Source organism: Loxodonta africana, chromosome 22, assembly GCF_030014295.1.
Source record: "Loxodonta africana isolate mLoxAfr1 chromosome 22, mLoxAfr1.hap2, whole genome shotgun sequence".
Lineage (NCBI taxonomy): Eukaryota > Metazoa > Chordata > Mammalia > Proboscidea > Elephantidae > Loxodonta > Loxodonta africana.
In genome coordinates, this window is record NC_087363.1 from 74,497,631 (window position 1) to 74,525,253 (window position 27,623).

Sequence of the window (27,623 nt, forward strand, 5' to 3'; positions counted from 1 at the left end):
CTGTGCTAATGTAAGAAAGAGGACAAAAAGAGAGGAGTAATGCCAGGGTTCCCTTAATGTTCCTTATTTCTTCACGGAACAGCACCAGACAAAAGCCAGATGAGTCATTACAGACAAGGGAATCCTCTCACTGCCAAGGGTGACTGGAATAAAAGGGTCATACTGTTTTATAGCTCTAGGGACTGGGAGCACAGAGAGAGAGAACTAGGAGACAGAAAAGTAATGAGTCTGAACAGAGAAAGGTGTCTTCAAGGCTCTCAGCCCCCATAAGGAAGTCTCAGCAGAGGTGCCTGAAGAGCATCTCAGCAAAAGCTCCTGCCCACCCCTTATAAGAAAGCCTCAGAATGATTGGCCCAGGCTAGGAGCACAGATATGAGTATGAGCGTGGCCAGCTTCGCACATCCTTGACTGTAGCTGCCTCCAGAGACTACAATGTATTGGCTGTGTACCAAAGCTGGTGTGGCCTGGGCAGCTCCACAAACCCCTATCCCTGCTTCCTTCCCCATATAACCTACCAGGTGAGGCCTTTGTGATTGCCTATGGATGGGCCTTAAAGATCACCACAGGATTTTGACCTGGAGTTAGACAATTTAGTCCCTGACTTGTCTTTTTATTTTCATAACTGTTTTTTGAAGAGCAATTTTTAAAAAATTTTGCTGTAGCCCAGTTTATTAAGTTTTTGTTTTTTTTTTTTTCTTTTATGGCCAATGCTTTCTATATCCTGTATAAAAAAACTCTACCAAGAAATCTCAAAGATCTCCTGTTTTCTTCTAGAAGTTTTGTAGTATTGTTTTTATATTTAGGCCTGTGATCCATTTTGAGTTAATTTATGTATATGATGTGAGGTATAGTTTTTTTTTGTTGTTGTTTTTTTGATGGATAGCCAGTTGTTCTAATATTTTGTTGGAAAGCCTATCCTCTTCCCATTCATTTACCTTTGCACCTTTGTTGAAAATAAATTGAGCATATATCACATCATTTCCCATTATTTCAAATTCACATAATTCAAGGTTGTATAAAATATGATTATGTTGAACCTACACAAATTAATTTGCAAACTACAAACATATCAAAAAACCACCAAACCCATTGCTGTCACATCAATTCCAACTCACAGCGACCCTATAGGATAGAATAGAACTGCCCCATAGGGTTTCCAAGGAACAGTTGGTGGATTCAAACTGCTGAGTTCTTAGCAGCCAAATTCTTAACCACTGTGTCACCAGGGCTCCAACTACAAACATAGATGAAGTTAATTTATTTATAATATGTAATTCATCTGTAAATTGTATGTTGCCTTATGTTATGAGGCAGGACAGCGCAGGAACTGAGCACAACCTTTAGAGTCAGACAGAACCGGTTTCTGAGTTCTAACTCAGAATAACCATGAACATATTGTTTATTCTGCACCGCTGTTTTTACTACTACAAATTAGGTATAATAATAGTAGCTACCTTGTGAAGTTGTTGTGAGGATTGAGATGACGTATATGAAGTGCTTAATATAGGACTTGATACATAATAAACTCTATACAAGTGTTTACATTTGTTTTTACCTTCCTTATTATATTATATATATTGAAACCCTGGTGGCGTAGTGGTTAAGTGCTACAGCTGCTAACCAAAGGGTTGGCAGTTCGAATCCACCAGGCGCTCCTTAGAAACTCTACGGGGCAGTTCTACTCTGTCCTATAGGGTCGCTGTGAGTCAGAATTGACTCGACAGCACTGGGTATTATATTATAAACACCATGAGGGCATAGTGGTTAAGTGCTACAGCTGCTAACTCAGGGGTCAGCAGTTCAAATCCCACCAGGCGCTCCTTGGAAACTCTATGGGGCAGTTCCACTATGTTCTATAGGGTCGCCATGAGTCGGAATCGACTCGACAGTGGTGGTTTTTTTTCAGGGTAAAGACTGTTTATCTATTCCTCATAACTCCATGAGTTGTTCAGTATATTGTTCTATACACAATATAAAGTTGAAAGATAATTGGTAACCCATTGACTTCTGCTCGTTTTCTATCTTTGGTTTTGGGGTATTTTCAAAATACTTGCCAGAGATCAGTTTTGTTCCCAAAGCTTAGTATTTGTTAAAACGTCCTCCATATTTTTGTTGTTGTTGTTAGTTTCTAATGAAATACTTGCTATCTTTTTCTGGGACAACATTCTTGACCAACTCATTATAATACATCCTTGAGCTCTAGATTTTTATCTTGCCAATTGAAAACTCAATTGATCATGACTGATATTCTCTGTTTCTCATGTTTTCCAAATTGGCATTCACTGTCATTTTAATAATCATCATAATAATAATGGTAGTAAGTATATAAATTTTATGTCAAAGAAGAAAATCTTGGATTCTCTTAGGAGTGAATAAAAGGAGTTTTATTGAGGAAAAATATAGCTCGAGCTGGGCAGCACTAAGTAAAAGTATACTCATAGTTTAATCAAGTTGACACATATTTTTGGGGGACACAATTCAATCCATGACATAAACCTCTCCTCCCTCTCTCCTGAATCATTTGAAGTAAGCTGCAGACAAGTGACATTGTATCTCCGGCATGCATTGTCACTCTACCATCGTCACAATCAAGATTCAATAAGATTAGCAAATATACAGACAATATTTAAATTTACCCGCTGCCCTAACAATGACCGCCAATGCTGGGCTTTTTTTTTCTGTTGAAGATGCAGTCAAGGGTCATTGAGGGCCTTGTTTCATGTCCTGTTACTTTCCTTTAACTTAGGTCCGCTTCTCTGCCTTTTTTTTTTTTTTTGTCTTTCATGACATTGATATTTCATAGACTTGACCTCAATCTGTATTTGTCTGTCAATTTTCTATTCTTAATTTCCATAGAACCATTCTTACTAACACAGTATTATTCTAAGGGACCTAAAAGAGATGCATAATTTAGATAATGATTTCTTTATATATATATAAAGAAATCTGTAAGGAAACCCTGGTGGCATAGTGGTTTAGAGCTACAGCTGCTAACCAAAAGATCAGCAGTTCAAATCCACCAGGTGCTCCTTGGAAACTTTATGGGGCTGTTCTACTTTGTCCTATCAGGTTGATGGCAACTTTTTTTTTTTTTTTTAATAATTTGTAAGGAAAAATACAAATTGAAAATAAAAGGTCTTGATTCTCCCCGTTGAAAATAAGGAAAGAGGGTTCCTTCCTCCCTTGTTCTTTCAGAATTCACTTTAGATAACTGTAATTGTAAATCTTTGTCTCTTTGAAAAGTATATAAACATGAGAGGTCCCTTCAATGATCTGGCATCTTCCTCTTTGAAATGGAACTTTAGGTGATTCTCCCCTACCTTCTTATTTCCTGGAAGCAGATTAGCATCACTTCAGGTATCCTGGCATAAAGACAGTATTCAATTAGCAATCGTATCCTAAATATGAATGTAATGAGTTGTATTCACTCAGCTGTTAAAGGATAATATTTCTTTCTGTTTTTGCAATCTCTTCAGCAGATTACTTGAGATGGATCGCATTCTAGTTTAATACTTCAATAATAAGACTTCATTCTGTTCTATTTTTGTGGAGAAGTTTGCAGAGTTGGGAGTAGATATCGTTTTTAGTAACTCTTGCCCAACACATAAAATTTGCCATTTTAACCATTTTAAGTGTACAATTCAGTGGCATTAGGTATAGTAACAATGTCGTTTAACCATCACCACTGGTTTAATCCTCTCTTTTTTAAATGCACCTAAAATTGAAACAGTAAAACCCTCTGCTATTCTGAACCCTAAATCCCTCTCTCCAGGAGCCTTTATGTACTTCTGTTTTTCATACAAAAATAGGCTCATACTATGCTTTCTGTTCTGAGCTCACCAGAGTATGTTGGAACTCTTTCCTTGGCATTACATACAGGTCTGCTTCTTTAGCTTTTATTTTTTGAGTTAATTAAAATTTTTTTGAGTAGGCAGTATAGTAACACAATTTAAAACTTCAAACAATACGAAAAATATTCGTGCGAAGGGAAAGGCAACACACAATACAGGGGAGGTCAGCACAACTGGACTAAACCAAAAGCAAAGAAGTTTCCTGAATAAACTGAATGCTTCAAAGGCCAGTGTAGCAGGGGCAGGGGTTTGGGGACCATGATTTTAGGGGACATCTAAGTCAATTGGCATAATAAAATCTATTAAGAAAACATTCTGCATTCCACTTTGAAGAGTGGCGTCTGGGGTCTTAAACGATAGCAAGCAGCTATCTAAGATGCATCAGTTGGTCTCAACCCACCTGGAGCAAAGGAGAATGAACAACACCAAGGACACAGGGTAATTATGAGCCTAAGAGACAGAAAGGGCCACATAAACCAGAGACTACATCAGCCTGAGACCAGAAGAACTAGATGGTGCCTGGCTACAACCGATGACTGCCCTGACAGGGAATACAACAGAGAACCCCTGAGGGAGCAGGAGAGCAGTGGAATGCAGACCCCAAATTCTCATAAAAAGACCAGACTTAATGGTCTGACTGAGACTAGAAGGACCCCGGTGGTCATGGCTCTCAGACCTTCTGTTGGCCCAGGACAGGAACCATTCCCGAAGCCAACTCTTCAGACATGGATTGGACTGGACAATGGGTTGGTGAGGGATGCTGGTGAGGAGTGAGCTTCATGGATCAGGTGGACACTTGAGACTATGTTGGCATCCCCTGCCTGGAGGGGAGATGAGAGGGTAGAGGGAGTTAGAAGCTGGTGAAATGGACATGAAAAGAGAGTGGAAGGAGAGAGCGGGCTGTCTCATTAGGGGGAAAGTAATTGGGAGTATGTAGCAAGGTGTATATATATATTTTTTTTTAGCAAGGTGTATATAAGCTTTTATGTGAGAGACCAACTTGATTTGTAAACTTTCACTTAAAGCACAATAAAAATTATTAAAAAAAAAAAAGAAAAATATTCGTGAAAATCTCATTTGTACCCAGGGCCCCATCCTTACCATATTTGCAGTCTCCTATTTTTTTTAATCCCCCAGTGGGAAACCCTGGTGGTGTAGTGGTTAAGTGCTATGGCTGCTAACCAAAAGGTCGGCAGTTTGTATCCACCAGGCACTCCTTGGAAACACCGTGGGGGAGTTCTACTCTGTTTTATATGAGTCGGAATTGATTCAAGGGCAGTGAGGTTTTTTTTTTTTTTTTTGGTAACCCACAGTGACTTGGGTATTATTCAAGAGTTTCTTATGCAAATACAAGCTATTCTTATTCTGTTCCCCTTTTGCCAGGAAAGGCAGCATCGTATACACACTGCTTAACATCTTGCCTATTCTTTACTTAGCAATGTATGTACTTGATGGTAAGATAAAATGATTTCTAAGAATATATGTGCAGATGGAATTGAATAATCCTGTAATACGGTGAAAGTTTCTGTTAATGTGTTTAACTAAATTGAAATTACACTATTTCTAACACAAAATGTGGGCAATTTGTTTTGAAGGCAAGAAACCTAAAAAGTAAAGTACATACAACTGTAGATTCTTTAAAGATGATGATGTCTTGGGTACTGTTTTTAAGATTTCTGATTTACCATACATTCCTGTGAGACTTTGAAGGCAGAGTTTTATTAGAGAAATTTATATTAAATATGTATGTGAAATAGCTCATTTCTCATAAAATAAAATGTCATGTGCCTTCCTGGTACCTGTTACTTGAGGGTCTCAAAGAATTATTTCCATTGCCTACATAGAGCACAGTACCAAAAACCACCGCTATCAAGTCGATTTCAACTTATAGCGACCCTGTAGGACAGAGTGGAACTGCCTGATAGAGTTTCCAAGGAGTGCCTGGCAGATTTGAACTGCCGACCTCTTGGTTTAGCAGCTGTAGCACTTAACCACTATGCCACCAGGGTTTCCAAGAAGACATAACCTTATTAAGTGGATGGCTTTAACAAAGAGAAATTTATTTTCTCACAGTCTAGTAGGTTACAAGTCCAAATTCTGGGTGTCATCTCCAGGGAAAGGCTTTCTCTCTCTGTCAGCTCTGAAGGAAGGCGTTTGTCCTCAATCTTCCCCTGGTGGAAGAGCTTCTCAGGGACAAGGACCCTGTGTCCAAAGGACGTGCTCTGGTCCTGGTGTTTCTTTCTTGGTGGTATGAGGTCCCCAACTCTCTGCTTGCTTCCCTTTCATCTCTTGAAAGATAAAAGGTGGTGCAGGCCACACCCCGGGGAAACTCCCTTTACCTTGGATCACAGAAGTGACTTGGGTAAGGGTGGTGTTACAATCCCACCCTAATCCTCTTTAACATAAAATTACAAGCACAAAGTGGAAGACAATCACAGCATACAGGGACTCATGTCCTACCCAAGTTAATACACACATTTTTGGGGGGACATAATTAAATCCATGACAATGATCAAAACCTGGACTTAGCTGGGCTCCTAGATGGTGGCCATGGTAGGCTCTTTAAACTCAGTGCTGGTTTTCCATCACCTGGTTCTACATACCAGGATCTTAATAGTAGAGGTGTTCTTATCAATCACATTGTTGAAATGAGCAGAGTTAATGTATATCAACATTTTAGCCCAAGACTTTCTTTTGCTTTTTAAGTATGTAAGACAATAGCAGATAAGTTTTATCATGCCTAATACTATCAGGATACAGACTAAGAATATTACTATTCCTTGTGATAGTGATCTAGCCCATGTACTTATTCCTGATGATAACCAATCAAATAAATCTGGTGTTTGGAGGGGTATTACAGTGTGTAACAAAAAAATTTGCTGTCTAATTCTATGTATATCATTTTCTACTTCTCCTGTGTTATTTATCAAATGCAACTAGAGGTATTTGCTATCACACAGACTTCTTGGGCTAATAAAAAATCTACGGTTATTCTGTTATCTCATGACACCTTGACTAAAGAGGTCAGAAACTGATCGCTGTTGTGTTCCAACCCACTCCTGCTATTGTGATACATTGATACATTGATACATTTAAGAAATGTATCAATCCTACAGTGATTGATACATTTCTTAAAGATTTTTCTGATTTAACTATACCATAAGTAAGAATTAAAGCTCTTAGAAATGACTAGCCCCACTCTGAGTATCGGCCCAATGAGTTTTCTTCGAACTTTTGTTTTTCAATGTATAACAATTTAACATTACCTTCCCAATATTTACTAGATCATTACTGTGAACATTAAAGGTAATCCTAAAGTTCCCAAAGTGCATTGCCCACACATTTACGGGGAATTTAAACAAGAGATTGCCCATGTAAACCCATCAGTTGGAAAGGGATCATCTAAACTAGTATAGTAGGATCCACCACACAAAAACATATATCCAGGAGTACACGAAGTTTGTCTAGAGGAAAAATGGTCTTATTAGTTTATCTAGACCATTGTTTGACTCGAGGTGACTTTTTAGAAATGAATTTCTTCAAGGCTTAAGGTTCAAAAGGATACCTAAGGGCAAATGGACTAGGTGGTCACCCCAACCAACTTCATGGACCCCAGAAATCTGGATTCCAGGGAAATTAAAACGGTTTCTCAGCCCCAAACATTTAAGGCTATTGGTGGACTTGGGGACTGAACAGAAGCCTCTGCTTGAGGAAATACCAGGAACACAGTGCTCCCTCGTCAGGGTTTGAAAAGTGACCTATGGAACAGAAAAGGAACAGAGTTGCTGAGAAAAGAAATGGTAATTTTTGGTGACCGCACTGTCAAACTTGCTCAGATGTCCAAGCACAAAGAAGCAGCTGTTCAGCTATTCTGAGTTCCTCTGACGGGCAATATCACCCACATCATACATGCCAGGCGTTGCACCACTTTTAGAGGGACTCTTCAGCTTTCTCTTGCTGTTCATACAGCCTTACTTCTGAATATCTGACACCAACGGTTCCTGACCCTTGTCAAATAGTTTATGATCCTTTTTACTTAGGTTCTGACCTATTTCTTATTCTCCCACACCTCACCATGTCCTTCAGAGCTGATGGGTACACAGCCGTTCCCACTAGAAATCTGGCTTCCCCTTGTATTCTCCCTACCCCCGTGCCCATAGCAGTTTTAAAATCAGGTTGCAAATTCTTGCTTTGGAATCAGGCTGCAAAATCAGACTACTCTGTTTGAGAGATGGGATCTATGTCACCACCTCTTGAACCTGGGCAGGCTTATGACTGCTTTGATAAATAGAATATGGTAGAAGTGCTTTTATATGATTCTGCGATTGGCTCGGATATGGCCATGCAGTATACGTCTTGTTTATTGGAACATTTTCTTTTAGAGCCCTGAGCTGCCATGTAAGAAGTCCAATTGCCCTGAGGCCCGCATGATAGAAATGCTACATGTAGGCACTCCAGTGGACAGTTCCTGCTGAGCCAAAACCTTTATCCAACTCACCAAGCCACCAGACATGTTAGTGAAGCTATCCTGGACACTCTTGGCCTGCCCAGCCTCCAGCTGAATACTGCCAAGTGATCTTTGTTGATGCCCCGCTGAATTCTTCCTGAACCACAAAATCATGAGATAATAAAATGGCTGCTGGTTTAAAAAATAAATTAATAAAATAATAAAATCATGACATAATATTATGCATTTGCTGTCTCATATTAGGCAAAAACATAAGAGGAAATACTAACATATAAATTTGAACTCAGAGAGAATCGGGTGCTTCTCTTGATTTTGACATGTTCCATGTAATTTATAACACATCAAGTAAACTTTTTTAGCATTTATCCTTTATAAGGAAACCCTGGTGGCGTAGTGGTTAAGTGCTACAGCTGCTAACCAAAGGGTCAGCAGTTCAAATCTGCCAGGCGCTCCTTGGAAACTCTATGGGGCAGTTCTACTCTGTCCTATAGGGTCACTATGAGTCAGAATCGGCTCGGCGGCACTGGGTTTGGTTTGGGTTTATCCTTTATAAAAAAATTTTTGTGAGTTTCCATAAAGTTTCAAAGTTGTCTGGAGTTTATGATAGGTTACTGGGAAACAATATATAAGGCATGTTTAAAGCCACTCGGCTTGGCTTTCCATTCAGCAATCTCATTCTAATGAGCGCTGAACCTTTGCTTTTCAGAAGGATTACACAAAGAATAAATTAACACTTCAACTCAATAATCAAAGAAAATCTTGTTATATTAATAGCGAGAAACCCAATTCTTTGTTTTATAGGCTATTTAACACTAAAGCTCCTAAAAATCTCATAAATTAAACAATTAAAATTTAGCCATACAGATAAAACTTCTGACCATATCAAATAAATTTCTTTTTAATAAGTCTCTTAAAGTTGTCTTTGTTGCATATCTCTTTAGTACATCCCTTTAAACAGCAAAAATGAAAACACTCATTGAGAGGCCCAAATACGTATATATATATACATATATATATACATCCTTTCTCTGTGTCATGAAAAGCAAAAGTATATAAGTTTAAATTATGGTGACTATCAGTAAGTTACCTAAAAGATATTGGAAATTATTTTAAGCCTATATACCATAAAACATAGTTACTGTTGAAATAAAATTCGTTTAAATACTTTGTCTTCATTCAACTTTTATTATTTCTCATATCTTTCCCCAATTTAATTTTACACCTTAAAGATTTTATCAACTGGTTTTGGAAATCACAATCTTTGCTCAACCCACCAATTCATTGATATGGATATAACATTAAGTCTACGGTTAGGGTTGGAAATACTTTCCTAGGCCATTTCAGGTATGTCTCATATTGATTTCTATCTTTTGGCTTCTTAGAGTTCCCATACATTAGAGAGAAGTTGTTAACAGTTCTTTTACAATTGGGATCCACCCATTTTCTATTAACTATTTTTATAGTAAGGTAGCAATTTTTCTTATTTTCTTTTGCCTAGAAAGGTCTCCACCTAGTTGGAAGGGGTCTTTCAAAAGCTTCCCTGGAGCTATATGACTTCAGAGGCTGGGAGCCCAGGAGGCCTGATCATGCCCTGCCTCCATATTTTTGACTCATTGTAGAAGACAAGATTACCAAAACCAAATCCATTGTCATGGAGTCAATTCTGACTCATAGTGACCCTAAAGGACAGAGTAGAACCCCATAGAGTTTCCAAGGAGTGTCTGGTGGATTCAAACTGTCGACCCTTTGGTTAGAAGCCATAGCTCTTAACCACTGCGCCATCAGGGTTTCCAGAACAGGATTATGTCATTCCAATTCATTTACCTATGTCTAAGGTGGCCTAGGCATTTTGAAAGACAAGAGATAACTAATTTCTTTTCCTTTTATTATAGTCTTGGTAGCAGTTTTGCTCTCTTTATCACAACCTTTCATCTACCCAGTAAATACCAAAGCTCTTTAGCAATTTTGTAAATGAATCCATCAGTTCTTGGCTAGTCTCTTTTTCTCCCCTTCTATGCTTGTCCTAGGCCTCTTTTTCCCCATTATACGACTGCTAGTTTTACTTGAAGACAAAATTATCCTTTTTCCTTAAAACACATTTCATAATATCTAGCTTAAGTTACTTAGAAAGGTTTCACTTTTAAGATTGACATAGTACAGAACAAAGTTTTTCAAAGTAGCTTCTAAAAATCTAAATCACGAGACAGGACAAAAGACACAGTTTTCTGGGATGAGGAAAGAACTGAGGTTTCAATACAGCCTTACAAAACGCAGCAGCTATCAGCCATAACCTCCGACCTGACACAAGACAGAAACTCAGACACAACACTGTAGACCAGAAGCAAGCTCTGAGAACAAAATTAGACAGGAAGACCACATAAACTGTAGGACCAGCTCAAAGAACAAGCTTATACAATACCACACAAAACAAGGATATGGGGAACATAGTTTCTTCAAATATGTGTAGCAATATTTGGTAAGATCAACTAAATTCAACAGAAAAAACAGCTCTTTTTTTTTTAGTTAAAACTTATTAACATGCCAGAGCCTGAGATGAAGGAATATTAGACCTTTTTTCAAAACCTGAGCATCAAACAAAAGTTCTCCAAAAGGAAAGAAAATACAACACAAATGTGAGCACATTTTCTCAAAGTGGAAAGAATTAAAAAAAAAAAAAAAAGAGCAGATTGGAACTCATTTTCTCAAAGTGATCACTGAAATTTGAAATAACTACTAGTATCCTCAGCTTATACTGTTTTTAAATATGAACCCCAAATCAGCATCCTGGTGGGGGGCGAGGAGAGAAGAAATCCAGGCTCATTTATCAAAGATGTTAAGCTCTAAGGCTCAAGGTTTCGGCTTCCTTCTTTTTTAACTTAATTCAGTCTGCTGGTTAGAGACCTAGTCTCTTATTTTAGACTTTAAATATACTAGTTCCTCCAACTGGAAAGTACTTAAATATACTAGTTCCTCCAACTGGAAAGTAGCTACTAATAATTTTAACATTGTGATTCTTTATCGAGAAACTATTTCATAAGATGAAACTCTGGGGGCAGAGTGGTAAAAAAGCTTGGCTGCTTACCAAAAGATTGGCAGTTTGAATCCACCAGCCGCTCCTTGAAAACCCAATAGGGCAGTTCGACTCTGTGCTATAGGGTCACTATGAGCCGGAATCGACTCAAAGGCATTGAATTTTTTTTTTTTAATTTTTATTGTGCTTTAAGTGAAAATTTACAAACCAAGTCAGTCTCTCACACAAAAACTTATATACACCTTGCTACATACTCCCAGTTGCTCCCCACTAATGAGACAGCCCGCCCCCTTCCTCCACTCTCTATTCCCATCCATTCTGCCAGCCTCTAACCCCCTCTACCCTCTTATCTCCGCTCCAGGCAGGAGATGCCAACATAGTCTCAAGCGTGCACCTGATCCAGGAAGCTCACTTCTCACCAGCATCCCTCTCCAACACATTGTCCAGTCCAATACCTGTTTGAAGAGTTGGCTTAGGGAATGGTTCCTGTCCTGGGCCAACAGAAGGTCTGGGGGCCATGACCACCAGGGTTCTTACAGTCTCAGTCAGACCATTAAGTCTGGTCTTTTTACGAGAATTTGGGGTCTGCATCCCACTGCTCTCCTGCTCCCTCAGGGGTTCTCTGTTGTATTCCCTGTCAGGGCAATCATCGGTTGTAGCCAGGCACCATCTAGTTCTTCTGGTCTCAGGCTGATGTAGTCTCTGGTTTATGTGGCCCTTTCTGACTCTTGGGCTTCTAATTGCCTTGTGTCCTTGGTGTTGTTCATTCTCCTTTGATCCAGGTGGGTTGAGACCAATTGATGCCTCTTAGGTGGCCACTTGCTAGCGTTTAAGACCCCAGATGCCCCTCTCCAAGGTGGGGTGCAGAATGTTTTCTTAATAGATTTTATTATGCCAATTGACTTAGATGTCCCCTGAAACCATGGTCCCCAAACCCCTGCCCCTGCTACCCTGGCCTTCAAAGCTTTCAGTTTATTCCAGAAACTTCTTTGCTTTTGGTTTAGTCCAGTTGTGCTGACCTTGCCTGTATTGTGTGCTGTCTTTCCCTTCACCTAAAGTAGTTCTTATCTACTATCTAATTAGTGAATACCCCTTTCCAACTCTCCTTCCCTCCCCCCTCTCATAACCATCACAGAATATTTTCTTCTGTTTAAGCTATTTCTCAAGTTCTTATAATAGTGGTCTTATACAATATTTGTCCTTCTGCAAATGACTAATTTCACTCAGCATAATGCCTTCCAGATTCCTCCATGTTGTGAAATGTTTTGCTGATTCCTTACTGTTCTTTATGGATGCGTAGTATTCCGTTGTGTGAATATACCATAATTTATTTATCCATTCATCCGTTGATGGGCACCTTGGTTGCTTCCATCTTTTTGCTATTGTAAACAGTGCTGCACTGAACATTGGTGTGCACATATCTGTTCCTGTAAAGGCTCTTATTTCTCTAGGATATAATCCAAGAAGTAGAATTGCTGGATCATATGGTAGTTCTATTTCTAGCGTTTTAAGGAAGCACCAAACTTCCCCCACCAGCAGTGTATAAGTGTTCCAATCTCTCCACAACCTCTCCAACATTTATTATTTTGTGTTTTTTGGATTAATGCCAGACTTGTTGGAGTGAGATGGAATCTCATTGTAGTTTTGATTTGCATTTCTCTTGTCTGGTTCCCGAACTCAAGGGGAATGCTTTCAGACTCTGTCCCATACCTGAATGTCTTCTTTAGTGAAGTGTCTGTTCATATCTTTTGCCCATTTTTTAATTCAGTTATTTGTCTTTTTGTAGTTGAGTTTTTGCAGTATCATGTAGATTTTAGAGATCAGGTGCCGATCAGCAATGTCATAGCTAAAAACTTTTTCCCAGTCTGTAGGTATTCGCTTTACTCTTTTGGTGAAGTCTTTGGATGAGCATAGGTGTTTGATTTTTAGGAGCTCCTAACAGTTATCTAGTTTTTCTTCTGCATTGTTAGTAATGTCTTGTATACTGTTTATGCCATGTATTACAGCTCCTAACATTGTCTCTGTTTTTTCTTCCATGATCTTTATCATTTTAGATTTTATATTTAGGTCTTTGACCCATTTTGAGTTAGTTTTTGTGCATGGAGTGAGGTATGGGTCTTGTTTCATTTTTTTGCAGATAGATAACCAGTTATGCCAGCACCATTTGTTAAAAAGACTGTCTTTTCCCCATTTAGCTGTTTTAGGGCTTTTGTCAAATATCAACTGGTCATATGTGGATGGATTTATGTCTGGATTCTCAATTCTGTTCCATTGGTCTATGTATCGGTTGTTGTACCAGTACCAGGCTGTTTTGACTACTGTGGTGGTATAATAGGTTCTAAAATCAGGTAGAGTGAGGCCTCCCACTTTGTTCCTCTTTTTCAGTAATGCTTTACTTCTCTGGGGCCTCTTTCCCTTCCATATGACCTTGGTGATTTGTTTCTCCATCTCACTAAAGAATGTCGTTGGAATTTGGATAAAAATTGCATGAAATGTATAGCTCTGTTTTGGTAGAACAGACATTTTTATAGTGTTAAGTCTTCATATCCATGAGCAAGGTATGTTTTTCCACTTATGTAGGTCTCTTTTGGTTTCTTGCAGATGTGTATTGTAGTTTTCTTTGTGTAAGTCTTTTACATCTCTGGTAAGATTTATTCCTAAGTATTTTATCTTCTTGGGGGCTGCTGTAAATGGTATTGATTTGGTGATTTCCTCTTCGATGTTCTTTTTGTTGGTGTAGAGGAATCCTACTGATTTTTCGTATGTTTGTCTTGTATCCTGATACTCTGCTGAACTCTTCTATATAGTTTCAGTGGTTTTCTTGAGGATTCCTTAGGGTTTTCTGCATATAAGATCACGTCATCTGCAAATAGAGATGCCCCTTATTTCTTTGTCTAGCCTAATTGCTCTGGCTAGGACCTCCAGCACAATGTTGAATAAGAGTGGTGATAAAGGGCATTCTTGTCTGGTTCCCGAACTCAAGGGGAATGCTTTCAGACTCTGTCCAATTAGGATGATGTTGGCTGTTGGCTTTGTATAAACGCCCTTTATTATGTTGAGGAATTTTGCTTCTATTCCTATTTGGCTGAGAGTTTTTATCATGAATGGGTGTTGAACTTTGTCAAATGCCTTTTCTGTATCAATTGATAAAACCAGTGATTCTTGTCTTTTGTTTTATTTATGTAAGGGATTACATTAATTGTTTTTCCAATGTCGAACCATCTCTGCATACCTGGTATGAATCCCACTTGGTCATGGTGAATTATTTTTTTGATATGTTGTTGAGTTCTATTGGCTAGAATTTTGTTGAGGATTTTTGCATCTAAGTTCATGAGGGATATAGGTCTGTAAAATTCTTTTTTTTGTGGTGTCTTTATCTGTTTTTGGTATCAGGGATATGCTGGCTTCATAGAAGAAGTTTGGTAGTATTCCATTCTTTTCTATGCTCTGAAATACCTTTGGTAGTAGTAGTGTTAACTCTTCTCTGAAAGTTTGGTAAAACTCTGCAGTGACGCCGTCCGGGCCAGGGCGTTTTTTTTGTGGGAGGTTTTTTGATTACCTTTTCAATCTCTTCTTTTGTTATTGGTCTATTTAGTTGTTGTACCTCTGTTTGTGTTAGTTTAGGTAGGTAGTATGTTTCTAGGAAATCATCCATTTCTTGTAGGTTTTCAAATTTGTTAGAGTACAGTTTTTCATAGTAATCTGATATGATTCTTTTAATTTCAGTTGGGTCTGTTGTAATATCGGCCATCTCATTTCTTATTTGGGTTATTTGCTTCCTCTCCGGTTTTTCTTTTGTTAGTTTGGCCAATTGTTTATCAATTTTGTTGATTTTTTCCAAGAACCAGCTTTTGGTCTTGTTAATTCTTTCAATTGTTTTTCTGTTTTCTATTTCATTTAGTTCTGCTCTAATTTTTATTATTTGTTTTCTTCTGGTGCCTGAGGGTTTCTTTTGTTGCTGTCTTTCTATTTGTTGAAGTTGTAGGGATAATTCTTTGATTTTGGCCCTTTCTCCTTTTTGGATGCGCGCATTTATTGATAGAAACTGACCTCTGAGCACTGCTTTCACTGTGTCCCAATGGTTCTGACAGGGAGTGTTCTCATTCTTACTGGATTCCATGAATGTGATCCTTGGCTTGTTCTGCGTATTGCCTGATTTCCTTCCTGAAGTCTTGAAGGGTTCTGTATATTAATCTTTTGTATTCTTCATCTGGTAATTCCAGGAAGGTGCTTTCATCTGAAAATCCCCTTGATTGTTTCTTTTGAGAGCTTGTTGAAGCAATTATGGTCTGTTTCCTTATGGGATTTGATATTGATTGTTGTCTCTGAGTCACCTATAGGTTTTTGTATTAGTTTATTTTGTTTGCTTACTGTATCCTAACTTATTGCTTTGTTTTGTTTTGATATGCCCAAATGTTGCTTGAGTGAGTTAGCTCGATTATTTTCCCCTTTGGAGCTCTGACGTCCTGTCCCCAGATGGGTAGAGCTGTTATCAGGTATATCAGTAGGAGTCCACTCACTTTCCTTATATGAATTCAGCCCAGGTGTCCAGGTAGCTGATCCTCAAGTGTGTGGTACTGGCTCTGTCCTACAGTCTTAGAGAGGCAGCGGTGATTGCTGTAGGTACCGGTTCCTGGTTGCAGCAGGATGTCACGTTCTGAGCAAGGCAGGGGGCTGAGAAATGTTTCCCAGGTGTCTCTGAGAAAAGTGTGTCCCTGTTTGCTACAGCGTGCAGGTGGGTGGGTTCTGCAGATGGAACACGTGCACCCAATGTTTTTGGTTTTAAGGACTGGGAGGTACCAGTTATCCTTGAACCCCTGTCGCGGGTGGCTGGATGATCTGAGTGGAGCCACCAGTCCTTAGACCTCTGATGTGGTTAGGTGAGGAACCTGTTTAATAGGCAAAGCAACGTCAAACATCAAACGCCTACCTCTTCTCCGCACAGCTAAAACAGTTGTAGTCTGCCAACAAGGGCCTATTCTACTGAAATAGACCCACACAGGTTCATGCAGGGGGGAAAGGTACTCAAAGTTCACAGACCATTTATGCCTGGACAGGAGCTGCTTCTGTCCTGAGCTCCCCCGGTTAGTAGAGCTGGAAAATTACCTTTTCCCCCAGTTGCAAATTTATTCCTTCTCCAAGGCCAGGAGAATGGCTCTAGCCACTGAACAGGCCCTATCTCAGGCCCAGGGAAGGCAGCCGCTGAAGCTGGCTTAGGAGTGGGGCGGGGTCGGGGGGTCCACAGTAAAATACACACAAGTAATGAGCTTTTGCTGAGAGCACTGTTATTCTCTGGTTCTGGAGGTGTGAGTAGGTTGTGTGGCTGGCTGCTTCTCCCTGAGGAAACCGCAGCCAAATGCTGGTACCAGCCCACCGCAGCCACTCCCGGGAATGGTGCCTGAGGGCTCCTGGTGATTCAGGTCCGGTAACTCCTCTCCACTTCTGAACTGTCTCTTCCTCCCCCTGCTCCTCAGTTCATTTTCTAATCTTGCCTTTGATGCTCAGGGCTCCTAGCTTGTCATAAATATACTCGTTTCACTTGTTTTTTTCAGGTCTTTGTTGTAATAAGGCTCGCCAGAAGCATCTGTCTATTCCGCCATCTTGGCCCCGCCCCCGCAATGGTTTTTTTTTTTTTTTTTAAATATCATAAAACAGGTCAGGAGCTGCCACCCCAACCCTCTGAATTTCATAAAACAGGTCAATGTAAAAACACAAACAAAGACAAAAGTAAAAATACAGGCCCAACAACAACAACAAAAAAATCCAAAGAGCTAAAAGGCATTTTATTTTAGCGGGAGTGTAAGAAGAATACTTCCCCCGATTTTAACTTATTTTAGATCCCTTTGCTTCTAATTTACATCTTGAAAAGTCTAATCTGACCAATTCAAAATTCCCCTATTTAGGTCATTATAACAAATCCTTTTCTTTCATTAAATCATGCCATTTTTCTAAATACTGAATTGAATTAGGCCCAAAATTCTTTAATATCTAGGCAGCATGTGTGCTGGATGGTGAGGCATTAGTTTTGCTTTTCTCTTGGTTATTTCTCATTTTAAATTTGGAAAGGGGAAGAGAAAGATGTTTCAAAACTATTTTCTGGAGCACTATCTTCCAGATTTTCTCTGAGTCACAAAAAGAAACCTAACGAGGAACACCACAGGGTTTGGACAGTGTTTGCTTGGACCAACGTGTACCTTTTGTCACACCACCTTAGCTTGTCAGCGCAGTCTTTAACACTTGTGATGAGCACTGGCAACTGCCCTAATGGCTTTTACTGGTCAATCTTTGAACAAATTTTGCGGCTTATAGTGACCCAGGGCTCTGTGAAAACAGAATTACCTCTTTCATAATTCAAATGCCAGAATCTGGGCACCAAACTGCAGTTCACCAAAAGAGTTGCTAAATGTCACCTTTAACCAAACGATTAAATAAAAATCTAAGATTGTCATTAACAAACAACCGGTTTTCAAACAATACAAAACTAATAAACAAAGGCTCGTTTTCTGAGAGAACTTATCATGTCAATGTCAAAGGGACATGGAGTGCAAATGCCTGGGGTCCAGAAGGCAGGACTTCTCTTTGCTGGCTTCTGCTCCACAGTCCAGTTCTTCTCAAGGTCCACTGGATTCGTTTCTTCATAAAAGTAGCACCATGACTATGCCATTAATTGTCCTAGGGTAAAATCACAACAAAGTTATAATAAAGCAAGAAGAAAGATTTTGTTCAGCATATGTTCCAAGAGGTAAAAGTGGGAAACAGACAATTTTCCTGCCAGAGCCATGTCTGCTGGAGTCTGAAGAATGTTACAGAATCATTAGCATATATTGACATTATAAATGGGTAAAATCATTAAAAGTTTCACCTTTTCACAGATTGGCTAAAAACTGCTAAATCATCGGGATTCTACATTTTGAACTGTCTTTCTTAATAATCACTGGTACAAATTTCAGTCAGGAGGGTCTTTAGGAGTCCAAAAATCTTACTGTTTACAAAATGCTAAGAGAAAAAGATAAAAGTGGAAAATACGTGGGCTTTTTGTGCTCTAAGTGTTTGTTTATGTGAAAGGTTTCCTAAAAGATGTGTTCCAAGACAGTCCTAGCTACTGTTTTTATACCTCAGGGCCCAACTGACGTGTCCTTGTGAGTCTAGCTCCAGCTCAACCACATTCTTTATACTCAGTGATGGGGAATAATGGCTCCAGTTTTAACTCATAAGTCAGCAGCAATTTTAACTCCTAAGTCAGAGTGCTTAACCACTGCACCACCAGGGCTCCTTCCAGTCGACTCTCTACGGTGATTACTCTATCAAAAGCCACCAGCAATTTAATCGCTAACATTTCTCAGCTCTGTTATCCAAGGCTTTTCAGAAGTTCCTTCCTTCTGTGAGGCAATGCACTATTTTCTAGGTTCTTCTGTTGTTTGTTTTTCCTTCGCTAACTTCTCTTTCTCTTCCTTCTGTAAGGCTGACTCTCAAACCTTGATTTGCAGCTTTGGCTGGTCTTTGAAGTTCCAGGCACCTGGTTACAGTGTCTGCCAGATATTTTCAATTAGATCCCCATTGTTTTGATTGAATTGTGTCCCTCCTCCGCAATCCCCAAAATGTGTGTCAGCTTGGCTAGTCCATGATTCCCCACATTGTGTGATCGTCCATCATTTTGTCACCTGATGTGATTTTCCTTTGTGTTATAAACCCTACCTCTATGATGCTTATGTGGTGGGATTAGTGGCAGTTATGTTAATGAGGCAGGACTCAATCTATAAGATTAGGTTGTGTTTTAAGCCAATCTATTTTGAAATATAAAAGAGAGAAGATAGAGAGACAGGGGACTTCATACCACCAAGAAACAAGAGCTAGGAGAATAGTACATCCTTTGGACTCTGGGGTCCCTGTGCTGAGAAGCTCCTTGACCTGGGGAAGATTGATGACAAGGACCTTCTCCAGAGCCGTTGGAGAGAGAAAGGCTTCCCCTGGAGCTGAAACCCTGAATTTGGACTGCTAGCCTCCTAGACTTGAGAGAATAAATTTTTCTGTTAAAGCCATCCACTTGTGGTATTTCTGTTATAGCAGCACTAGATAACTAAGACACCCATTTATCCTCTTTTCCTCCCCCTTCCCATCTCTAATATCTTACCTCTTTTCCTAACAAAACTGGCTCTTCCTCTTAATTACCTACCTTCTATGAATTTAAGCCCTCCTGATTAAAAACCCACCAGGCGCTCCTCAGAAACTCTTTGGGGCAGTTCTACTCTGTCCTATAGGGTCGCTATGAGTTGGAATTGATTCAACGGCAGTGGTGGGTGGGTGGGTTAAAAACCTTAACATTTCGGAGTCCGGTTTTATTTTTCCCTCTCCTTCACCCCCACCATATCTAGTCAAGCATAGATCCTGCAGATTTTTCTTTTATAACCCTGACTGTTGCCAAGTCTTCACAGTCACTGTTTCCTTTAGGTGTCAAATGAAATGTGTCCCTTTTTAAAGTGACTGCAAAAAGCAGACACCTTCCCCTCATCATGCTATGCTTTTAAGGGTTCAGGTGGTCACTTGGCCCTGTTGCTCAGTGCTGGCCTTCCAATAGTCTCATAACTGTGGCTCCCACACATGCACCCTGCCCCTTTATTCTTCAATGACAACCGTTCACACACAAAGGTAACTTTAGATTGTTGTGTGCTGTGGAGTTGATTCTGACTCATATGGACCCTACAGGACAGAACAGAACTGCCCCATACGGTTTCCAAGGCTGTAATCTTTACAGAAGCAGACTGCCATATCTTTCTCCCTTGGAGTGGCTCGTGGGTTCAAACCACCAACCTTTTGTTTAGCAGCCAAGCACTTTAGCCATTCCTCCGCTAGGACTCCTCATTAGGTTTGACAAAGTCATTTTAATTCTCCTAGAATCTAGATTTCCGGGTTCATGCAATGGGGGTGGCCCACCCAGGCCATATGCTCTTAGGTGTCTTTTTGAACTTTGAACCTTTAAGGAACTGTTTTCCTTAAGTGACCTTTGGGTCAAACAACAGCATTGTAAGCAGTTCAGGGAAGACCCCTTTGCCTGAGCTCTTTCACAGAATTATCTTTGTGCAGGTGGCTTCAAGGAGCAGGAACTCCAGGGTCTGTCAAAGGCTGTGTTTTAGGATGTATGGCCTGTCTTTAGTGACTGTGTAACTCTGAAACCGTGCACTGTGCTTTGATGCTGCCTCCTGGAAATTAATATAACAATGGCCTACATCACCTGCTTTCACTGTCCCCTCTTTGGAGCTCCTTTCTGAGTCCTTTAGGTTTAGACTCCGCTGGATTCAAATTGTATCTACTTACAATAAATATATTCAATTACACTAATTTGTGCTGTTTCTCTGTGCATTTATGCTTTTGACAAATTGTAGTGGTTAATAAACTTTCCTGAAGACTTGAGGACATCACAAAAGGAATTAAAAGGTAAAAGAAAAAAACACCTTATGATTGGACATCAGCTATCCCTGCTTCTGAAGGCTCTGGCCCTCTTCTCCAAGCCCCAGACTTTGGCTCATAGTCCACCAGTCCCTAGTTTCTGCTTTCCAAGAAGGAGGTAAGGCCAAAATCAGTTAAAATTCTGGTAACTTTTACAAAGATACTCCTCCACCCACAGAGAAGACAGTCTTTTACCATATTATATAGTCTTTTAGTCTCAATCTCTCTCCTTCAGACTCTGTTGATAGCCCTACCTTTGCACAACCAAAAAAAAAAAAAAAAGAATCTTCCTTCTGAAATAAGAATCCTGTCATCATCCCTAGCACATGGAAACAGCTTAAGTTTTAAAAATAGCATCCTTTATCTTTTTTTTTTTTTTTCGTATCTTGGAAATGATTCTTCTGTCTGGAATTATCCCTATCCACCCACTCTTTCTACTGTTAACTCCTACTTATTTTTCAAAACTCACCAATATTGACCTCTTCTGGAAAGTTTTCCTTGATCCCTGCCCTCCGTCTTTCCTCCCATCCCCACTGTGATCCTGATTTGCCACTCCTCTGTGCCTGAAGTCCTATAGGGTCGCTATGAGTCGGAATCGACTCATGGCAGGGGGTTTGGTGGGTTTTGGTGCCTGGAAGGAGCCCAGGTGGTGCAAGAGTTAAGAACTTAGCTGATAACCAAAACAGTCAGCAGCTCCAACCCACCAGCTGCTCCTTAGAAACCCTATGGGGCAGTTCTACTCTGTCCTGTAGGGTGGCTATGGTTTGGTTTTGTGCCTGGAGCATACAATCCTCACAGCATTTACCATGCAGCACCGTGGTACTGATTTACAAGTCTGCCTTCCTCACAAGACTCTAAGTGCCTCAAGGGAAGGAATCATGTCTTCTTTGACTTATCCCTAGAGCCCAGTATTGTGATGGTATACCACTACCAATTGCCCTGGTGTCCACTCCAACTCATGGCAAACACATGTGTGTCAGAACAGAACTCTGCTCTAGAGGGATTTCAATGGCTGATTTTTCAGAAATAAATTACCGGGCCTTTCTTCCAAGGTGCCTCTGTGTAAACTCAAACCTCCAACCCTTCGGTTAGCAGCTGAGCGCATTAACTGTTTGCACCCCACAGGGACTCTGTGCTGGTGTACAGCAGGTGTTTAATAAATGTTCAGTAAATGGGTAAATGAAAGGTGTTTCGCTGGGTTGCACAGTTGTTAAGCGCTAGGCTGCTAACCTGAAGGGCAGCGATTTGAACCCACCAGCTGCCCTGCAGGAGAAAGATGTGGCAGTCGGCTTCTATAAGGATTTTACAGCCTTGGAAACCCTGTGGGACACTTCTACTACCCTGTGCTATAGGGTCGGCCTCTATGAGCTGGGATCGACCCAACGGCAATACGTTTATGGGATTCTGCAACTTTATTTTGTTAAAAAGGAAAATTAGTAACAAGATATCATACTTGAATTTTAAGGTTTTTCTTATCCATGAAACCAAATATTAACCATAAAAAGCCTCATCCAAACTGCAAAAGCCTGCCAGAAACTGTTCTACAGCAGTGTAAATCTGTCTTATCCTGCTAGAAAGGATAGCTATCAAACCATTACCTCTTAATTTAAATCTCAAAAAGTCTTAGGCTGCAGGTAGGTAACTAAAAAAAAAAAAACAAAAAAAACCCAAACCCATTGCAGTCAAGTCAATAGTGACCGTATAGGACAGTAGAACTGCCCCATAGAGCTTCCAAGAAGCACCTGGTGGACTCAAACTGCTGACCTTTTGGTTAGCGGCCTTAGCTTTTAACCACTATGTCACCAGGGTTTCCACAGGTAAATGGAGGGCCAAATTACTATCAGCCAGGCCAGAGGTAACCTGATATCAGGTGTTCTCAGTAAAGAGGGGAAGGCAGGATTCAGTCAATCACATTAAGATTAGCCAATGATTGATCTTCTGTATTTCTCCCTCCTTTTCTAAGCCTCATTGTACCTAGCTCCTTGGATCCATTTGCTTTTTCTGGAATCAAAATTATCTACCTATATGCATATAGAATAACTGCTCAGAATAAATCTTATGTTCAAATTTTGTTGAGTTTTGATTATTTTTAACATGTTATTTCCCTCATAGTGTATCTTGAGTATGTCTGATGTCAGTGACCACATTGTTATGTTTAAGCACTGAGCACTGTGTATTATTTCATGGTAAGGAGGTATTGATTATTCACAAAGATGTGATCAACACCCTTGTGTGTATTCCCTCCCTCCCCCCACTCCTGCATTTATTTCCTTAGGTAAATTTCTACTAGTGTATCGTTGGATTAAAGGTAAATTTCACAGTTGGGTAAAAATTGCCAAGCTGTCATTCAGGATCTTCACTGGAGGACCCTGGACTCAAGGATGTGCTTGGGCGAAGAGGCTGTCTACAACTTCCCTTATAGTATTTGCTTATTTTCTGGGGAGAGGTCCATACCTTCCACCAGTTTTTCAAAGGGGCCTGTGACACAGAATAGCTATTATATACTGAGCATTTCTATGTGCCAGGCACTGAGCTAAGCACATACAATTAACCTTCACAGCAAGCCTATTATCCCCATTTTACAGGTAAGGAAACAAAGTCGTAAGACAATTACTAGTCTCCCTACTCTTCTATACACCCTGAAAACAACAGATTTGTCATTGTTTGGCTTTGGTCATTTCATACCCTTGCCCAAAAACCGTCGGTGGCTTCCAGTGTCTACAAGGTAAAGTTTAAAGTCCTTAGCCTCAACACAGGCCAAGATACCTTTCTGCCTCCCATTAAACCTGGTTTACCAGTTTCTATTGAGTTGATTCTGACTTATGGTGGCCCCATGTATGTCAGAGTAAAACTGTACTCCTTTTCAAGGATTTTCAAGGGCTGATTTTTGGGAAGTGAGGCACTTCTGGGTGAGTCTGAATAATCAACCTTTCAGTTAAGTAGCCCAGTGCTTAACCCTTTGTGGGACCCAGGACCCTTTGCTGCGATCAAACTGGCACACTCACTCTCTACAGGCCTATTTCGTACTTTTGCACCTTGCCTCATTCATCTTCTCCAAAGTTTTTCACCCCAATTTAAATTGTTCCTGTTCTAGGCCTGCCCCACTGTGAAGCGCTCTTCTTCTCCTTTATTTTACCACCACCATCTGGGCTAACATTAATTTGGGAATAAATATTTTATCTTTTTTTTGAAAGATGTGTTTCATGAAGCCCTGGTGGCGCAGTGGTTAAGAGTTTGGCTGCTAACTAAAAGGCTGGCAGTTGGAATCCACCAGCAGCTCCTTTGAAACCCTATGGGCAGTTCTATTCTGTCCTATAGGGTTGCTATAAGTGGTAATCAACCTGTCAGTGATGGGTCCAGTCTGTTCTAGTTTCTTGAAGAGCTTCTTAAATATAGCCATGTTCTTTAATTTTCAAGGTGTTTATGCCTGTTTTCCCTAACCACCATGTAGATTTCATCAGGACTGGGAACTTGTTTTGTGCTAGTTGACTTTTTTCATAATACAGCTCACCACATAAACAGATGTTTTAATAAATATTTTATTTTGGAGGTGGGAGAAAAAGTTATTTGCAGCTAGCCCACCACTTACTATTTAAAATGCATGTCTCTGTGCTGTCTGCATTTCAAGATTAGCTCACACTTGCTGTAGGGACTTATTTAAATGTGAAATGTCAGATGATAGCACTGTTAACACTCCAAGGGAAATAAAACTCTATCAACCTGTTGTGGCAGATATGGTTACATGTGACAATGCCAAAGTATGCACATATCTAAATGAAATTCCAGGGTCTGCTGAGATTATTTTAGGTTTTATTATGAGATGTCTATACTAAAACCAAGTATCGTTTTATTCCTTTCCATAGACCAGGCATTTACACAAACCATTAAAAAAAAAAATTGACTTAGATTAAAGAAATATTTTTTAGTTTTTTTTTTTGCTCTCATTTGCTAAAAATGATATACAATAAGATATATAATACAGTGAGTGTTTAAGAAAAACAAAAACTGAACAAATAAAGCAATCTTTTGAAGTAGAAAACTTCAACTTTTCATGTTTCTTTTCACGCCTTAGAATCAGAATTTTTAATGATACAGTAAAGCCTGAGATATATGTCTAGCTACGAAAATATACCGAGTTTTCAGGAAATTCAAAATAATTTAAAAACTGCTCCTCTACATTTTGGGTCACAGATTGCTTTCATTTCCTTCCATCGTTTATTGATTTGAGAAAGCTCTAGGTGTTTTCTCTTTGCAAATCACTGAGCTAGACAGTGATCATAAGGAATTTAATAAGTAATTAAGGGAATTCTTGGCAAGTTGACCCGGCTTGGCAGCAAGAAGGCCCGTGCCTAACTATTCATCTTCTTCGCGTGTCTATGGCCTGATTTTTTTTGTTTCCCTCGCCTTCTGGGATTTCTTACACAAGACAACACCAGGGGTTTTTGTCTTGCTTTAGGATTTCCACTCTAGGTGGGGATAACAGAAAAGAAGGCAGGCTAAGAGCGTCTGCAGAGGCTACAGTGAAGACCACCGGTGAAGGAGGAAGGCAAGGAGACAACGCCTTCACCGTTGCAGGAACAGGCTCCGTATTCACTACCAGAACGTTCCATGCTTACATTGGTGCCTCATGGCCTATTTAAACTACAGATTCTCAGGCTTCACTTCCTGGGATCTGATTCAGTAGTTCTGGGGTGAGGACTCCAGGAATCTTAATTTTTAAAAAAAGCACCCAGGAAGTTGAGAACCCGAAGAGCTGATACACTCTTCCCCGGGGAAAACCGGCGTGGAGGAGCCCTGGTTTCTTCTGCTCAACATTGGGGCGGGGTGCTCTCCCGGTGCTTCCTCCGCCCTCCCCAGATCTGGGGAGAAAAGAGCTCTTCAGTTACGACTCTACAGGCGCTCAGCGCTGTCTATCTCAAATTGTTTTTCTTTCTCCTCCCTTCTTTCTGATTTCGTGTCCATCTCGCTGATTAAGTTATAAACCCCCTGCAGGTAAGGTCCCTCTGATGCCTGGCGGCACCCACGCTGTTAGCCCGGCGGCTGTCAGCACACGTTCCATGGGCGACCTGCAGGGGTCAGCACAGCGCCCGAGCCGGGTGGGCCGGGGACCTGCACAGCGGCCAGACCCCGCACGCGCGCTGTTAGCCCGGAGGCTGTCACCACACGTTCCATGGGCGACCTGCAGGGGTCAGCACAGCGCCCGAGTCGGGTGGGCCGGGGACCTGCACAGCGGCCAGACCCCGCACGCGCGCTGTTAGCCCGGCGGCTGTCAGCACACGTTCCACGGCCGACCTGCAGGGGTCAGCACAGCGCCCGAGTCGGGTGGGCCGGGGACCTGCACAGCGGCCAGACCCCGCACGCGCGCTGTTAGCCCGGCGGCTGTCAGCACACGTTCCACGGCCGACCTGCAGGGGTCAGCACAGCGCCCGACCCGGGTGGGGCGGGGACGGCTGATGCCCCGCGTCCTCCCGGCCCGAGCGGGGGCGGGCCGCCTGCCGATTTTCCTGCTAGCCTCCCCTCCCTTTCCTGGTCGCCGCGGCCTCTGCGGGGAGGCGAGGGTTCGGGGCGGTGGGTCCTCTTCACCTTTTCAGAGCCGCCTTTCAGAACCCACCACACACTCCCAATCTGGCGGCGTTGGCCCCGAGGCCGCGTGCTGCACCACGTGCAGTCCTCCAAGCCGACAGATGGCGCCCGCCAGAGAGAGCGCGGAGGAGCCTCCCGAGGACGGGCGAGATAGGGGCGGAGCCGGGGCGAGATCTCAGCCCGAGACCGCGTCTGCGCTGCACGGCTCCGAGGCTTAATGGCCGGGCGGGCGTCGAGCGTGGCCCCGCCCCCGACGCCTGACGCACTTCCTGTTTGTTGGTGGAGAAAGGAGAGAAAGGCCAGCGCGAGGGATCGCCGCCACCGCCTCCGCCCGCACCAACCGTGCCGGACCTGAGAGGAGCCCGCGGGCCGCACTGCCCAGCCTCTGCTGCTCCCTGTCGCTGGCGGCCACCCTCCTCGGGTAAGGGGACGGCTCTCCAGGCTACGGGGCGGTCTGCGGACACGGGCCCTGCTTCCGAGCCCGGGCTCGTGGTGGATTTGACCCGGCGCCTTAGCAACAGTGTGGGGCGGATGGCCCGGGCGTCGGCGCGCCGGCGGACTTGGGCTGCGGGGAGTGGCCGAGGGAAGGCGCTAAAGACGCGGGCTGGAGGCGCTGGCTGCGGTCGGTCTGCGCGGAGGCCCGCCGCCGTCCCCGTCGCCGTCCCCGCCGCCGTCGCCGTCCCCGCCGCCGTCCCCGCCGCCGTCCCCGTCGTCCCCGCCGCCGTCCCCGCCGCCGTCCCCGCGGGCCTCTCCGGTGTCCTTGCTCCTCCGCGGCCCGGCCGTTGGGGGTGGGGCCCGGGCGGCGAACCCGGGCGACGGCGGCCGGGCCCGGACCCTCCGCGGTGCCCTGCTCCCTCTCGCCCTGTTTCCCCGCCTCCGTCCTCTCTCAGCCGAGGCTGGGGACTTGGAGAGCGCAGGCCTGTTGTTTTTAAGCCCGTGCGTAATTGACCCGAAACCCAGAAACTACGCTTTGCGGGAGGAGTAGCAATTCCGGGTGGGGAATGGTGCCGAGGACCGAGAACAGGAAGCAGGTGGTGGGAACGCCGAAACCCCCTTTCCGGAACTTCTGACGGGTTTTTCTAAAGTTTCTTGATGAGCAAACTGTCCTTCAACTGACTTTGTAGGTTGTTTTTTTTTCTTTGATTTCAGAAAACCTGTTCCGTAGTTCGTATAAGGATGCCAACTTTTGCCCAAGTAAGGAAGGAAATCCTGTTGCCACAAAAAGTCCAAGTTGCAAACCTTAGTT

General features: G+C 42.0%; 1 protein-coding gene across 5 annotated transcripts in view; it reads left to right on the top strand.

Moving 5' to 3' along the window:
- Nucleotides 1–26,683: 26,683 nt before the first annotated feature.
- The window catches only part of DNAJB6 (DnaJ heat shock protein family (Hsp40) member B6), a 115,670-nt gene continuing 114,730 nt past the window's right edge, over nt 26,684–27,623 (top strand). For all 5 annotated transcript variants that reach the window (XM_064275140.1, XM_003420728.4, XM_064275141.1 and 2 more), the window contains exon 1: nt 26,684–26,798. The gene's annotated coding sequence lies outside the window, so the exon portion shown is untranslated. The remainder of the gene's footprint in view (nt 26,799–27,623) is intronic.